The 14037-nt window shown below is 46.1% G+C and overlaps 1 protein-coding gene across 5 annotated transcripts in view; it reads right to left on the bottom strand.

The window, feature by feature from the left end:
- Positions 1-10360, bottom strand: part of GNPAT (glyceronephosphate O-acyltransferase) — a 159557-nt gene extending 149197 nt beyond the window's left edge. Inside the window, exon 1 of one of the 5 annotated variants that reach the window (XM_072141110.1) lies at positions 9996-10360. The gene's annotated coding sequence lies outside the window, so the exon portion shown is untranslated. The remainder of the gene's footprint in view (positions 1-9995) is intronic. The other 4 variants (XM_072141112.1, XM_072141109.1, XM_072141107.1 and 1 more) reach the window with 4 other exon arrangements.
- Positions 10361-14037: the final 3677 nt, after the last annotated feature.

Below are 14037 nucleotides of genomic sequence, written 5' to 3'. Positions count from 1 at the left end.
ACACATGCAGAATATCGGGCACACGCTCGTAGTGAATCACTGCAGACTTCATCCTTGTTGGACATTCTGGATTGGGGTTCACACAGGAACCGGGTAAGTAATTGTCCCCCATGGTGTCTGCACTGCACCGAGGAGGGATGGCCATGCTCCCTGCATAGCGCAAGTGTTCAATCTGATTGTCAACAGATTCCTCAAGTCTACCACCCATCTGCAAGACATTCTAAAATTGGCCAGGAAATTGTGCATGCACTTCAGGCTATTCTTTAAAAGCCAAGCACAGGCTCCTCGAGTTGCAGCATAAGAACTGCCTACCCAAAGTCTGATATGCGATGTTTCCACCCGTTGGAATTCTTTCCTCCATATGTTAGACCGCCTGTATGAACAGAGAAAAGCCACTAATGATTTTTTGATGATGCAAGTGGAACGGAGTACTCCCCAGTGTCACTTTGATTGGCAGATCATGCGTGACATGCTGCAAAATCTGTCAGGGCACGAGGAAGAGTAGGAAGAGGAAGAGTAGGAGGAGGAGGAGATGGCCCGCAGCATGCTGCTTTGCTTAACTAGTGACACCCGAATAGTCAAGATCCGGCATAGGGATGAATTTTTAGCTCTACTCCCTCTTGGACCCTCGCTACTGGACAAAAATGGGTGACTTTTTTTCCAGCTGCCGAGAGGGAGGAGCAACTAGTGTGAGAAGTAATATGAGGTATTATGATAACCACTAGAGATGAGCAAGCACTAAAATGCTCGAGTGCTTGTTTCGAATAACGAACCCCATTGAAGTCAATGGGAGACTCAAGCATTTTTCAAGGGGACCAAGGCTCTGCAAAGGGAAGCTTGGCCAAAAACCTGGAAACACCACGGAAATGGTCTCAGTTTTCAAACCAATTTAAAAAATTCCTTTTGGCGAGGATAATGTGTAGCACTGTACGTATCAGTATTTGGCCTGGTTATGGCAGCAGAGAGGAACCAAAGGAGGTGAGCAAGAAGCGCTGAAATGATTTCCTATGTGAACAAAAGGTTGACAGTATATTTAGTCGATAACACAGCATGGCGGCGACAGAGTGACCAAGTTCCATAACGTATCTGGTGAAACACCCGAAAAATGAGCCTGACACAGCTCGTTTGTTAAGGGGACGACGTGTGGAGGCTGCTATGGGGACGACGTGTGGAGGCTGCTATGGGGACGACGTGTGGAGGCTGCTATGGGGACGACGTGTGGAGGCTGCTATGGGGACGACGTGTGGAGGCTGCTATGGGGACGACGTGTGGAGGCTGCTATGGGGACGACGTGTGGAGGCTGCTATGGGGACGACGTGTGGAGGCTGCTATGGGGACGACGTGTGGAGGCTGCTATGGGGACGACGTGTGGAGGCTGCTATGGGGACGACGTGTGGAGGCTGCTATGGGGACGACGTGTGGAGGCTGCTATGGGGACGACGTGTGGAGGCTGCTATGGGGACGACGTGTGGAGGCTGCTATGGGGACGACGTGTGGAGGCTGCTATGGGGACGACGTGTGGAGGCTGCTATGGGGACGACGTGTGGAGGCTGCTATGGGGACGACGTGTGGAGGCTGCTATGGGGACGACGTGTGGAGGCTGCTATGGGGACGACGTGTGGAGGCTGCTATGGGGACGACGTGTGGAGGCTGCTATGGGGACGACGTGTGGAGGCTGCTATGGGGACGACGTGTGGAGGCTGCTATGGGGACGACGTGTGGAGGCTGCTATGGGGACGACGTGTGGAGGCTGCTATGGGGACGACGTGTGGAGGCTGCTATGGGGACGACGTGTGGAGGCTGCTATGGGGACGACGTGTGGAGGCTGCTATGGGGACGACGTGTGGAGGCTGCTATGGAGACGACGTATGGAGGCTGCTATGGAGACGACGTGTGGAGGCTGCTATGGAGACGACGTGTGGAGGCTGCTATGGAGACAACGTGTGGAGGCTGCTATGGAGACAACGTGTGGAGGCTGCTATGGAGACAACGTGTGGAGGCTGCTATGGAGACAACGTGTGGAGGCTGCTATGGAGACAACGTGTGGAGGCTGCTATGGAGACAACGTGTGGAGGCTGCTATGGAGACAACGTGTGGAGGCTGCTATGGAGACAACGTGTGGAGGCTGCTATGGAGACAACGTGTGGAGGCTGCTATGGAGACAACGTGTGGAGGCTGCTATGGAGACAACGTGTGGAGGCTGCTATGGAGACAACGTGTGGAGGCTGCTATGGAGTTAAATTTGGATATTGCCTGTATGTAGCAGTCCAAAAAAGTTTTCAAAACAGAGGACCGGGTAGATGGCCCTCTAGAAAAATTAAATACATAGAGTACCTGTATATGGCATTCCAAAAACATTTGCAATACTGAGGAGCGCAAATGTGGCCCTCCATAAAAATGTAATACATACAGTATTATAGCTAGAGCCAGTGTGCCCTGGCAAAAAATAGCCAGTTGCCTCTGCTTTAGTGTACAAAGAGTAGGAGAAGGAGGAGAATGAGGAGGAGAGCATACATGAGAATTATTCAGGTTGAGCTGCTTTCACCTGGTGGAGAATGGAAATCACGAAAAATCCATGCTTGATTCAGATTGATAAGCGCCAGCCTGTCAGTCAACAGGCGCGTAAACTTATCAGGGATGATGCCACTAGCTGCACTGAAAACCTGCTCTGACAACACGCTAGCGGCAGGGCAGGCAAGAACCTCCAAGGCGTACAGCTCCAGTTCGTGCCACATGTCCAGCTTTGAAACCCAGTAGTTGTAGGGAGCTGTGTGATCATTTAGGACGATGGTATGGTCAGCTACGTACTCCCTCACGATCTTTCTGTAAAGATCACCCCTACTCTGCCAAGACTGGGGACAGGTGACAGTTTCTTGCTGGGGTGACATAAAACTGGCAAAGGCCTTGTAAAGCGTACCCCTGCCAGTGCTAGACAAGCTGCCTGCTCGCCTACTCTCCCTCGCTCTTTGTCCAGCAGAAGTACGCCCTCTGCCACTAGCGTGTCAGATGGGAAAGACTGTTTCAGCTTGTGCACCAGGGCCTGCTGGTATTCATGCACTCTCACACTCCTTTCCTCTACAGGGATGAGAGTGGAAAGATTTTGCTTGTACCGTGGGTCCAGGAGAGTGAATACCCAGTAATCGGTGCTGGAAAAAATTCTTGAACGCGAGGGTCACAGGATAGGCAGCCTAGCATGAAATCTGCCGTATGCGCCAGAGTCCCAAGGCGCAAGAATTCACTCCCCTCACTGGCCTGACTCTCCATTTCCCCCTCCAACTCCTGGAGGGTGCTTTGGCTATCAACAAGGGAATCTTCTTCCCCCGTCTCTGGTGACGAGCGCAAAGCTTCCGACTTCATGCTGACCAGAGAGTTTGTCAACAGGCCAAGTAGCGGGATGGTGAGGCTGATGATGGCGGCATCGCCACTGACCATCTGTGTTGACTCCTCAAAGTTACTCAGCACCTGATATTAGACATCCACGTCCACTCCTCATTGCCCTGTAGACTTGAGGAAGCTGACTGACCTGACTACCAGTTCTGGTGGAAGTTGACATCTGGCAGTCTACAATCGCTCTGCGCTGCTGGTAAACCCTGGATAACATGGTTAATGTGGATTACCATCTCATGGGCACATCGCACAACAGTCGGTGAGCGGGCAGTTGGAGGCAGCGCTGCGCTCTCCTGAGAGTGGCAGCATCTGTGGTCGACTTTCTGAAATGTGCACAGATGCGGCACACCTTCGTGAGCAAATCAGACAGATTGGGGTATGTCTTGAGGAACCGCTGAACTATCAGATTGAACAGATGGGCCAGGCATGGCACATGTGTCAGTCTGCCGAGTTGCAGAGCTTCAGGTTCAACGGTGCCAGCCACAGATTGGTCTGCGCCGTGATGCCCTGTAATAGCTCTTGGGCGGTGTGCATTTTATCCCCTAGGCTCAGCAGTTTGAGCACCGCCTGCTGTCGCTTAGCGACGGCACTGCTGCTGCGCCTAGAACTACCGACTGATGGCGCCATGGCCATGGATGGTAATTTGGAGAAGGAGGATGAGGCATAGTAGGCCTTGACGCATGGAGACATTGGTGGACGCTGTGGAGGATCGTAGAGGCGAAGGTGTGGTTTTCCAGCAGGAGGTGTGCAAATGACACAGAGGAAGGAGCAGTGGTGGGCCCGGCCGGAGGTGAACGGCCTTGGTTCCATTGAGTGAGGTGTTTTTATGCCTGCGCATACTGGTGGTGGTTAAGCTAGTAGTGGTGGAACCCCTGCTGATCCAGGTTGCACACCACAGTCCGTCGGTCATCCACTGTTTCTTTAAAGAACCTCCAGACTTGACAACATCTAGCCCTCACCACGGGAGCTTCACTACATGAAACATTTGGCGCTGATGCACCAGCTCTGGCCCTGCCTCTCCGTCTGGCCCCACCACTGCCTCTTCCAACCTGTTCTCGTCAAGGACTCGCCTCCGTCTCAGAAGCACTGTGTTCACCCGGCCTATCAACCCAGCTTGAGTGTGTCACCTCATCATCCTCCGATCCCTTAGTCTGCTCCCCTCTCGAACTTCCTGCCCTGACAACAACTTCACCACTGTCTGACAACCGTGTCTCCTCATCGTTCGACACCTCTTTACACACTTCCTCCACTAGGTCAACAATGTCATCATCACCCACAGACTGCGACCGTTGGAAAACCTGGGCATCAGGAAAGAGCTCAGCAGCAACCTGAGAAGTGGTTTGTGACTGTGGGAAGGGTCCAGAAAACAGTTCCTCAGAGTATGCCGGATTAAATTCCAAATTTTCCTGGGAGGGGTCAGACTGGGGGGAAGGAGGTTGAGGTGGAGGAGCTCGAGGAGTGCTCACTTGGGTAACATGGGTGGACTGCTTGGAAGACTGACTGGTCGACAAATGGCTAGAAGCATTGTCCGCAATCCATGACATCACGTGTTCGCACTGTTGTGGCCTCAACAGTGCTCTACCACGAGTCCCAGTAAGTTGAGACATGAAGCTAGGGAGTGTAGCTCTGCGGCATTCCCCTGCTCCTTTGAACAGATAACCGGACTCAAAAAATGCAATCCAACGTTTTTTTTTATATATCAAAAACATTCAGTGACATAAAACACATATACATCAACAAGCCTTCGGCGAGATGTGCCAATTGTCTACGAGACAATTGCCTGTCATGTCAAAATTGCACAGGTATTATTAAAGGAGATACCTTTGATCACCCTAGAAAGGGGACACCTATACAAGTTAAGCGATTCTACACGTTCAATACCTAGTCAGTTGTTTCCATGTTAAAATGCCCATGTGGCTTAGTCTATGTAGGGCAAACAATGAGATCCATTAAAACTAGATTGAACGAGCACAAATCTGTGATCAGACAGTTTCTTTGTAAAGAACAGAAGAGCTTAAAGGGGTATTCCGGGAATATGAACGTCTGACACAAAAACCCTTGATGATATAAATAAATGAATACAACAATACTCAATGTCATTAGTCACAAAACGGAGCTAAAATAATATGATTTACAAAATTTATGGCCTCTCTAAAGTAGGTGGAGTTATCACTAAGATGGCCGCCACTGGAAACTACAAGTTCCATGATCCTTTAGTTCTCAGTAACTCCTCCTACAACTTATGCTATGCTCCCAGTGATGATGTAACAGGTTTTCTTGCTCTGTTACCATAGTAATGATGTGTAACTGCCATTACCACAACACGGGTCATACTGGATGCACTGCAACCAACCGACTACAGCTAAACATAGTGGTGGTCACATGACCTGCCCAGACAGGTACAGGACATGTGATGTGGACATGTGACCAGCAGCCATCTTCTGTCCTGCAACGGACCGCGCAGAGGAAATTAACGGACTGCTTAAAGTAACATTTTAATTCTTCATTACAGTCTATGTTAGCAGCATTTTCTGCTAAGGGGAGCAAAATTTTAAATAACAACTAATTACACATTAGCTTCTATTTTGAGTGCCCACTTGTATATGAATTATGCTGATTCCTGGAATACCCCTTTAAGAACAGCAGCAAAAGAGTTCAACACGAGACAGGAGTTGCAAGACATTTCCAAGAGTGTAGGCACAATGTCAGTGATTTACGGTGGTTAATACTAGAGAGTATTGAAATAAAAGAGGAAACCGCTCTAAAGAAGAAGTTAATTCAACGTGAAGTTTATTGGATTTCAACACTGGACACTGTTCAACCCCGTGATCTGAACGAACAATGTCATTTTAATGTATTTCTGTAAGTGTATGTCTGGTGTATTATGTTACTACGTAGGTGAGGTTTATGGGAAATTGGATAGTGTTATAAGTTACTGAAAATAAGAAATATGTATGAAAGTATTTAAATCCTCACCTAGCCGGTACCACGCATGTCTGAGGAGGACACACTTCTGAAACGTCACACAGGACTATCCGGGCGTTAGCGTCTCAGTGAACGACCACGGCCTCCTAGCGTGCAACTCTCTCGTAGACAATTGGCACACCTCGCCGAAGGCTTGGTGATGTATATGTGTTTTAAGTCTCTGAATGTTTTTGGTATATAAAAAAACGTTGGATTGCATTTTTTTTAGTCCGGTCATCTGTTCAAAGACGCTTTCTGGATGGGGAATGAGAGCCCATATCACTAGACCGGTGTACACACTAGGAGCAATATAGTACGGAGCCTACTTCTTCTAAATGTTTGCGTTCCCCTGCTCCCTCATCAGCAGGTAGTGTCTCACCCCGCCCAGGACCGCAGCCTCTGACCCCTGCAGTAAATGGATGCCCACTCCCTAGTCCTCTACCCTTAGCCCTCGGGTTCGACATTTTCCAAATAAAAGTCTATTTTTTAATAGACTTTAATATTTTTTTTAATGTTTTTTTTTTTGGATTTATAGAAGAACAAAAACATGCAGAAGAAATCAGACAGCAACCTCAGAAGATGATTGCTATGGCTAGTTTCTAACTTTTTTTTTTTTAACTAATTTTTTTTAAATGTCCTGGTATTGATATGAACAAAAGACTGTATTTGATTACGCCACACGTATACCATATGCTTCAACGGCAGAGAGAATGTGGATTGGGATTTCTGGAGACTAGCTTGCTAAACAGTAGTAGGCACAACCGTTCAACTACAATAGACAAAATTTGATTGCTATAACGAGATTTCCCACCCAAAAAAAAAACTAAAAGAGAAAATTTATTATTTTTTGTTTTTTTTTTCTTCGTTTTTTAAAACTTTTTTTTTTCACGCAGAAGAAATCAGCAAGCAAACTGAAATGCGGATTGTTGAATGTCCTGGTACTAATGTGAACCAAAAACCTTACTGGATAACGCCACAAGTGACGTACAGTACACTTCACCGGCAGAGAGAATGTGGATTGGGATTTCTGGAGACTAGCTTGCTAGTGACTTTAAAAAAAAAAACAAACAAAAAAGAACAAAAAAAAACAAAAAAAAAAACAAACATCGGCAGACTGTGCTTAATTCAATCAAACCCCTAATAAATTGTCCCACTTAGGTGTTTGAGATGGATATGTGTGTCACTAAGACCCAAAAATAACGTTCCCAAGTCTCCCTGCAAATTCGTCACAATATGGTAGTAGTTGCACTACTAGTGCCAGCAAGCCCACCCACAAGCAAATTAAAAAAAAAATAACGCTATTGTAGCCCTATCAAGGGCTGTGGGATTCTTGTAGAATCACTCCTGCCTAACACTATTCTAATAGAACACCCTAACGCTTTCCCTGACCAGCAGCAGCTCTCTCCCTAGCGGCATCCAGGCAGAGAATGATCCGAGCAGCGCGGGCAGGGGCTAGTGACTAGCCGCTAGTCTATTCCAGGGTCACCTGATCTGGCCAGCCAACCACTGCTATCGACGTGTAAGGGTACCACGTCATGCTGGGTGGAGTGCAGAGTCTCCTGGCTTGTGATTGGCTCTGTTTCTGGCCGCCAAAAATTAAAATGGGGGGGGGGGGGGAGATGCCATTTTCTCTAACTGGGGAAATATTTGTCCGAGCAACGAGCAGTATGTTCGCTTGGACGAGTATGTTCGCTCATCTCTAATAATAATATACAGGAGCCATTGTCTGCTGCTGCTGTGACAGTTGGAAGCTGAGCTGTGATTGGTTGGTGTTCTGTCAGAAGTCATTAATATGTGCTCTGGGCTTTGATATGTTACTATAGGCAATGAATATAATACAGCTTAGGCTCTGTTCCCACTCTGAGTTTTGTTTGCGTTAACGCATGCATTTTCATACGCACCACAAGAGTTGAGAAGAGGAGATTTGCCTAATTACATTGTTGTTAACATTGCATTTACCAAATGCAAGTGTTAATGTGATGTTAACACATGTTAATAAAGTGTTAGCATGCGTGTTAACACACTGTTTACATATGTGTTAGCATTGTATTAACACAATGTTGACAGCAATGTAATTAGGAAAATCTCCTCTTCTTAACTGCTGTGATGTGTTTCAAAATGCATGCGTTAACACAAATGCAATTTAGTGTGTAAACGCAGTCTTAGGCAAGATGTGAACAGGGGCGTGACTACAGCGGTAGCAGCCGCTATGGGGCCCACAATGTCAGGGGACCCCGTCATCCGACCTGACACAATAAAGAGTGGAGGATGTGCACCATTATATCTATATTGTACTGCACATTGTCCAGCATAATATGTATATAACATATACTGTGATGTATATATGCAGTATCTGATGTATATATGGTGTCTGTATACACTGTATGTGAGTATGTTGCATATGGCACTGTATGTGTGTTTATATGCTGTGTGTGCATATGAATATTTTTTAAGTAGGAAGGGGGGCCCCCATGCAGACACCACTGGATGTGAAGTAATATGCATAGTAATATGCAAGGTAAATATGATAACCACCATATACAGGAGCCATTGTCTCTTGTAGCAATAAGCAACCAATCAAAGCTCCGCTTCTAATTTGCCACATATCATTAATATGAGCTCTGAGCTGTGAATGTTACTATAGGCAATGATTATAATACAGCTTAGGGTGAAGACACACATGGCGTTTTTGGGCCGTTTTTACTAAGTGCGTTTTCAGATCGTTAAAATTGCATGCGTTAAAAAACGCATCAGTTTTTTAAAAACGCATCCGTTTTTTAAAAACGCATGCGGTTTTTGAAAACGCATGCGGTTTTGTCCGTTTTTCATTGCGCAATTTCGGAATAACGGACAAAAACGGATGCGTTTTTTAACGATCTGAAAACGCACTTAGTAAAAACGGCCCAAAAACGCCATGTGTGTCTTCACCCTTAAGCTGGCGCCACACATAGCGCTTTGTCTGCGCTTGCAAACGCAGACAAAGTCGCACCCACCAGGGCGGGCCTCCATAGAAACGCTGATGCGATCGGGCCGAGGCCCGCCCCAGTGGGCGTGACTTTGTCTGCATTTGCAAGCGCAGACAAAGCGCTACGTGTGGCGCCAGCCTTAGGTGTAAGGCGAGATGTGAGATAAAATTAGGTAATATGATAACCCCCATATATAGAAGCAATTGTCTCTTGTGGCAATAAGCAACCAGAGCTCAGCTTGTATTTTTCAAAAGGTCATTAATATGAGCTCTGAGCTTTGATTGGTTTCTATAGGCAATGCCTTTAATACAGTTTAGGTGTAAGGGCGCGTTCACACCTTGCTTTTTGACCTGTGTTTTCATTGCGTTTGAAACACATATACAACAGCTGAGGAGAGGTGATTTGCCTAATTACATCACTGTTCCATTTACAAAACTCATTGTTAACGCAATGTTAACACATTTGTTAACACATGCGGTTTGTTAATACATGCGTTAACAAACGTAAACGGTAATGTAATTAGGCAAATTACCTCTCATCAGCTGTTGTAATGCATTTCAAACGCAATGAAAACGCAACCAAAACGCAATGTGTGAACGCGCCCTAAGGTACGATGTGAACTAATATGTAAGGTCATTTGATATACCCCTATATATCGACAGACAGAAAGACACATACCTCCCAACTCTCCCGGATTCAGCAGGACAGTCACAGGCAACTGAGAGAATGTCCTGAATGTTCCCTCCCTATCCCGCGCTACCTGGTATTGTCCAAGCTCTGTGTCCTGCCCCCGAGTGTCTCCTCTGTCTTCAGCTCCATACAGACTGTGCGATCTGGAGCACAGCCCCGTAGCTCCCCCGTCAATTCCCCCAGCCCAGCAACCATGCAGAGCCCAGTGTCCTCCTCCCACAAGGCTGTTTTATGAATGGTGCTCCGGCACAGGCCACAAGCTCTACTGAATTTCTCCCGGGCAGCAGCAGCCTTGGAGGATCTTGTTATCGGCGGGGCATCTGAAGCAGCAGATCCCTGCCCCCTCCCCCATCTCACAGACCTGTAGTCCGGGAAGACAGCAAATGTAGCAGAGCCGTGAATGTACAGCTGTGGTGATGTCAGGGCACGTTCACACGTTGCGCTTTGGTTGCGTTTTCATTGCATTTGAAACGCATATACAACAGCTGATGAGAGGTGATTTGCCTAATTACATTGCCGTTTACGTTTGTAAACGTGTTGTTAACGCATACGTTAACATCGTGTTTACGATGCGTTTTGTAAACGGAAATGTTAACAGTGATGTAATTAGGCAAATCACCTCTCCTCAGCTGTTGTATATGCGTTTCAGACGCAATGAAAGTGCAGGTAAAAACGCAACGTGTGAACGCGCCCCCTGGTGCGTTTTGGCCTGCATATTCATTGCGTTTGAAACGCATTACAACAGCTGAGGAGAGGTGATTTGCCTAATTACATTATTATTTACATATGTTAACGCTATGTTAACGCATGCATTAACAAAACGCATGTGTTAACACATTGTTAACACATGCGTTTTGTAAACGCAAACGTTAACAGTAATGTAATTAGGAAAATCACCTGTTGTAATGCATTTTAAAATGCAATGAAAAATCAACCAAAGCGCAATGTGTGAACGCGCCCTGAGGGTGCGGTCACGCGTTGCGTTTAATGCATACGTTTAAAAACGCATTGGAATAGCTGAAGAGTCATTTGCCTAATTAAACATCTGTTAACACTTGTATTTACAAAACGCACATGTTAACACTTGCGTTAACACTGGGTTAACAAACACATGCTAACAATGCATTAACGGTTGCGTTTTGCAAACACGTGTTAACAGCTGTTTAATCAGGCAAATCACTATTCAGCTGTGACCCCACCATCAGTACCTGCAATTCTGCTTTTATTTTACAAGATGTGACTTAACCCCTTAACGACCAGGCCCTTATTTATCTTTGCATTAACATTTTTCATTCCCCACTATAACTTTTTATTTTTACACCATAACTTTTTATTTTTCCATGTAAGGGTTAAAGGTGTTTTTAGTTAGTGCGTTTTCAGATCGTAAAAAACGCATGCGTTTTTGACCAGTGTGAATTAAGATAATTGGTCAAACCTGTCAAAAACCGCATGCGCTTTTTTACGATCTGAAAACGCACTAAAAAGAGATTTTATTATATTTTCCTCAGGGCGCGTTCACACGTTGCGTTTTGACCTGCGTTTTCATTGCGTTTGAAACGCATATACAACAGCTGAGGAGAGGTGATTTGCCTAATTACATCACTGTTAACGTTTCCGTTTACAAAACGCACCGTAAACGCGATGTTAACGCATGCGTTAACAAAGCGTTAACACATGTGTTTTGTTAACGCACGCGTTAACATTGTGTTTACAAACGTAAACGGTAATGTAATTAGGCAAATTGCCTCACATCAGCTGTTGTATATGCGTTTCAAACGCAATGAAAATGCAACCAAAACGCAACGTGTGAACGCGCCCTCAGGAGGGAAAGATGGCGTTTGGAATGCAGACTCCACCCCTGCATCTGATGGTTAGAAAAGATGACACTCCCTACCATCCTTCAGTGGCGGCCATCTTAGCACAGTTTATATTCCCTTCAAGTCCCTGAGGGCGCGTTCACACGTTGCGTCTTGGTCTCGTTTTCATTGAGTTTGAAACGCATATAAAACATCTGGTGAGAGGTGATTTGCCTAATTACATTACCGTTTATGTTTGTAAATGCAATGTTAACGCATGCATTAACAAAACGCATGCGTTTACGATGCATGTTGTAAACGGAAATGTTAACAGTGATGTAATTAGGCAAATCACCCCTCCTCAGCTGTTGTATATGCGTTTCAAATGCAATGAAAACGCAGGTCAAAACGCAACGTGTGAACGCGCCCTGAAAGTTAATTGCCTATGACTCTACTCTGTTGGCAGCCATAAAGGCTGGTTGAGGATAATAGTTGTAGAAAACACCTGGGTTTTTGTTGTAGCTTAGCAGCTTAGCACCCTTGAAGAGTCTTGACAGGTGTCTGGAATACGCCGGCAACAGTTGATTTCACCTAAAATTCCAGATCTCTAGTTGGATAATTCTTGGAGTGTGAAGTTGTTTATTATGGTCCAGTTAAAACTTGTGTTTGTAGAAAAATTACAATAAAAAAGTGTTGCAATGTCTTCGGTACCTGCTTTCTGGAGTTTGTAGCGTATACAAGGGAGATCATGGGAGCAGCTGTGCAGCTGGGCTGGACTTTGCATGTGATACAAGAATACGGAATGATGTGATGTCCTCTTGTGTACCCCACGAACAGACTAAGCAAGAACAAGTCCCCCAACTGTATGACAAAGCTTATGACTGACTTTTGTTCCTTTTTGAGATGCTGCAGTCTGGCCAGAAGTTTATAGATAATTAAGAGAATCCCATATGTCTAGATGAGATAAAGTGGAGATGTAAACAGTCATGGAAGAGTTCCACGGGAACTGTTTACAGCTTTTGGACACATGGGGTATGACCTGACAGTGTAGTGTAAATCTAGTGCACTTTGCCAGCTGTTTTGTAACGGGTTGTTACCAAAGGTGTGTAGGGAATTGCTCTGGTAGATGCCTTGTAGCAGTTGAAGGAAGCAGGGACACACGCAGAGTTAAAGTCCAAAAATCAAGTGTTCATTCACACTTCTTGGTCAAAACACAAATTCAGCCTTGGCTTAGGCACATACAAAAATACAAAATAAACCCTGCCCAGCTGGGCACTGTCTAATACAATAACAGCACCTAACTATACATGTACCAGGCTGCCTGGCACATGCTCTTGGCCAGCAGAATATCAGGAGGCACTCAGTTACCTTTGCTGTGTGAACACGGTCCAGCCTTCAGCTCTTTCTGTCCTGGTCCGTCCGTCAAAGCCAGAGGCTGTAAGTGTCTGTTTGCCAATCTGATCAAGTTTTCTCACTTAGACAATGCTACCAGCCCTTATGTTCCATTATATCAACTTTGCACTTTTCCAACAGTCCTACTTAACTCAACAACCTTCTGTCTATGCATCTTTCCCTTCCCTGCACTGAACTATCGCTAGCGCGCCAGTGGTTCTCTCCGGGAGGACGTTCTTTCTCTTCCGAAACCGCAGCATAATTTGTCCAAGACCCTTACCGGTGCAGCTGCTCACCGGTCTAATGGCTGACCTTCAAGCTCACCGATCACCGGTTACAGAGGTTTATCAGAAGGCGCCCCCTTAACGATCTCCCTCTTCTCCTAATTCCTGTCAAAATCCCCAGACACCCGTTCTTTACCTGTTCTCCTATACTGGCGGCTTATGTCTGATGTGCAGACATCCATCCTATTCTCCTATTCTAATGGCTCTATGTCTGATCTTCACTGCGGTTTTGCTGTACTCCTCTCAGTATCTTGTCTGAACTTCGAACCCCCTCCCATTCCCTTTCTGTTCTGGCTCAGCAAAGCGCTTACACACTGTAGCCAAGGCACTTGTTTCAATTTCATACAGGGATGTCTAACAATTCAGACCCTGCACAGGACACCAGGTGGCTATACATATTTACCCTCCAATCCCGGCTGTCTACAGCCACAGGTATCACCAACCCTCGAATCACAGGCAAGTAATAGGTTAACATATGTAATCTGAAACTTACCGTGATCGTGGCTTGATCAGTCCCGGTTGGGAAGCGGTGACACAGAGGCTGCAGATGGTGCCGGA

Source organism: Engystomops pustulosus, chromosome 3 (assembly GCF_040894005.1).
Source record: "Engystomops pustulosus chromosome 3, aEngPut4.maternal, whole genome shotgun sequence".
Taxonomy (NCBI): Eukaryota; Metazoa; Chordata; class Amphibia; order Anura; family Leptodactylidae; genus Engystomops; species Engystomops pustulosus.
This window is presented reverse-complemented; position numbering and strand designations above follow the sequence as displayed.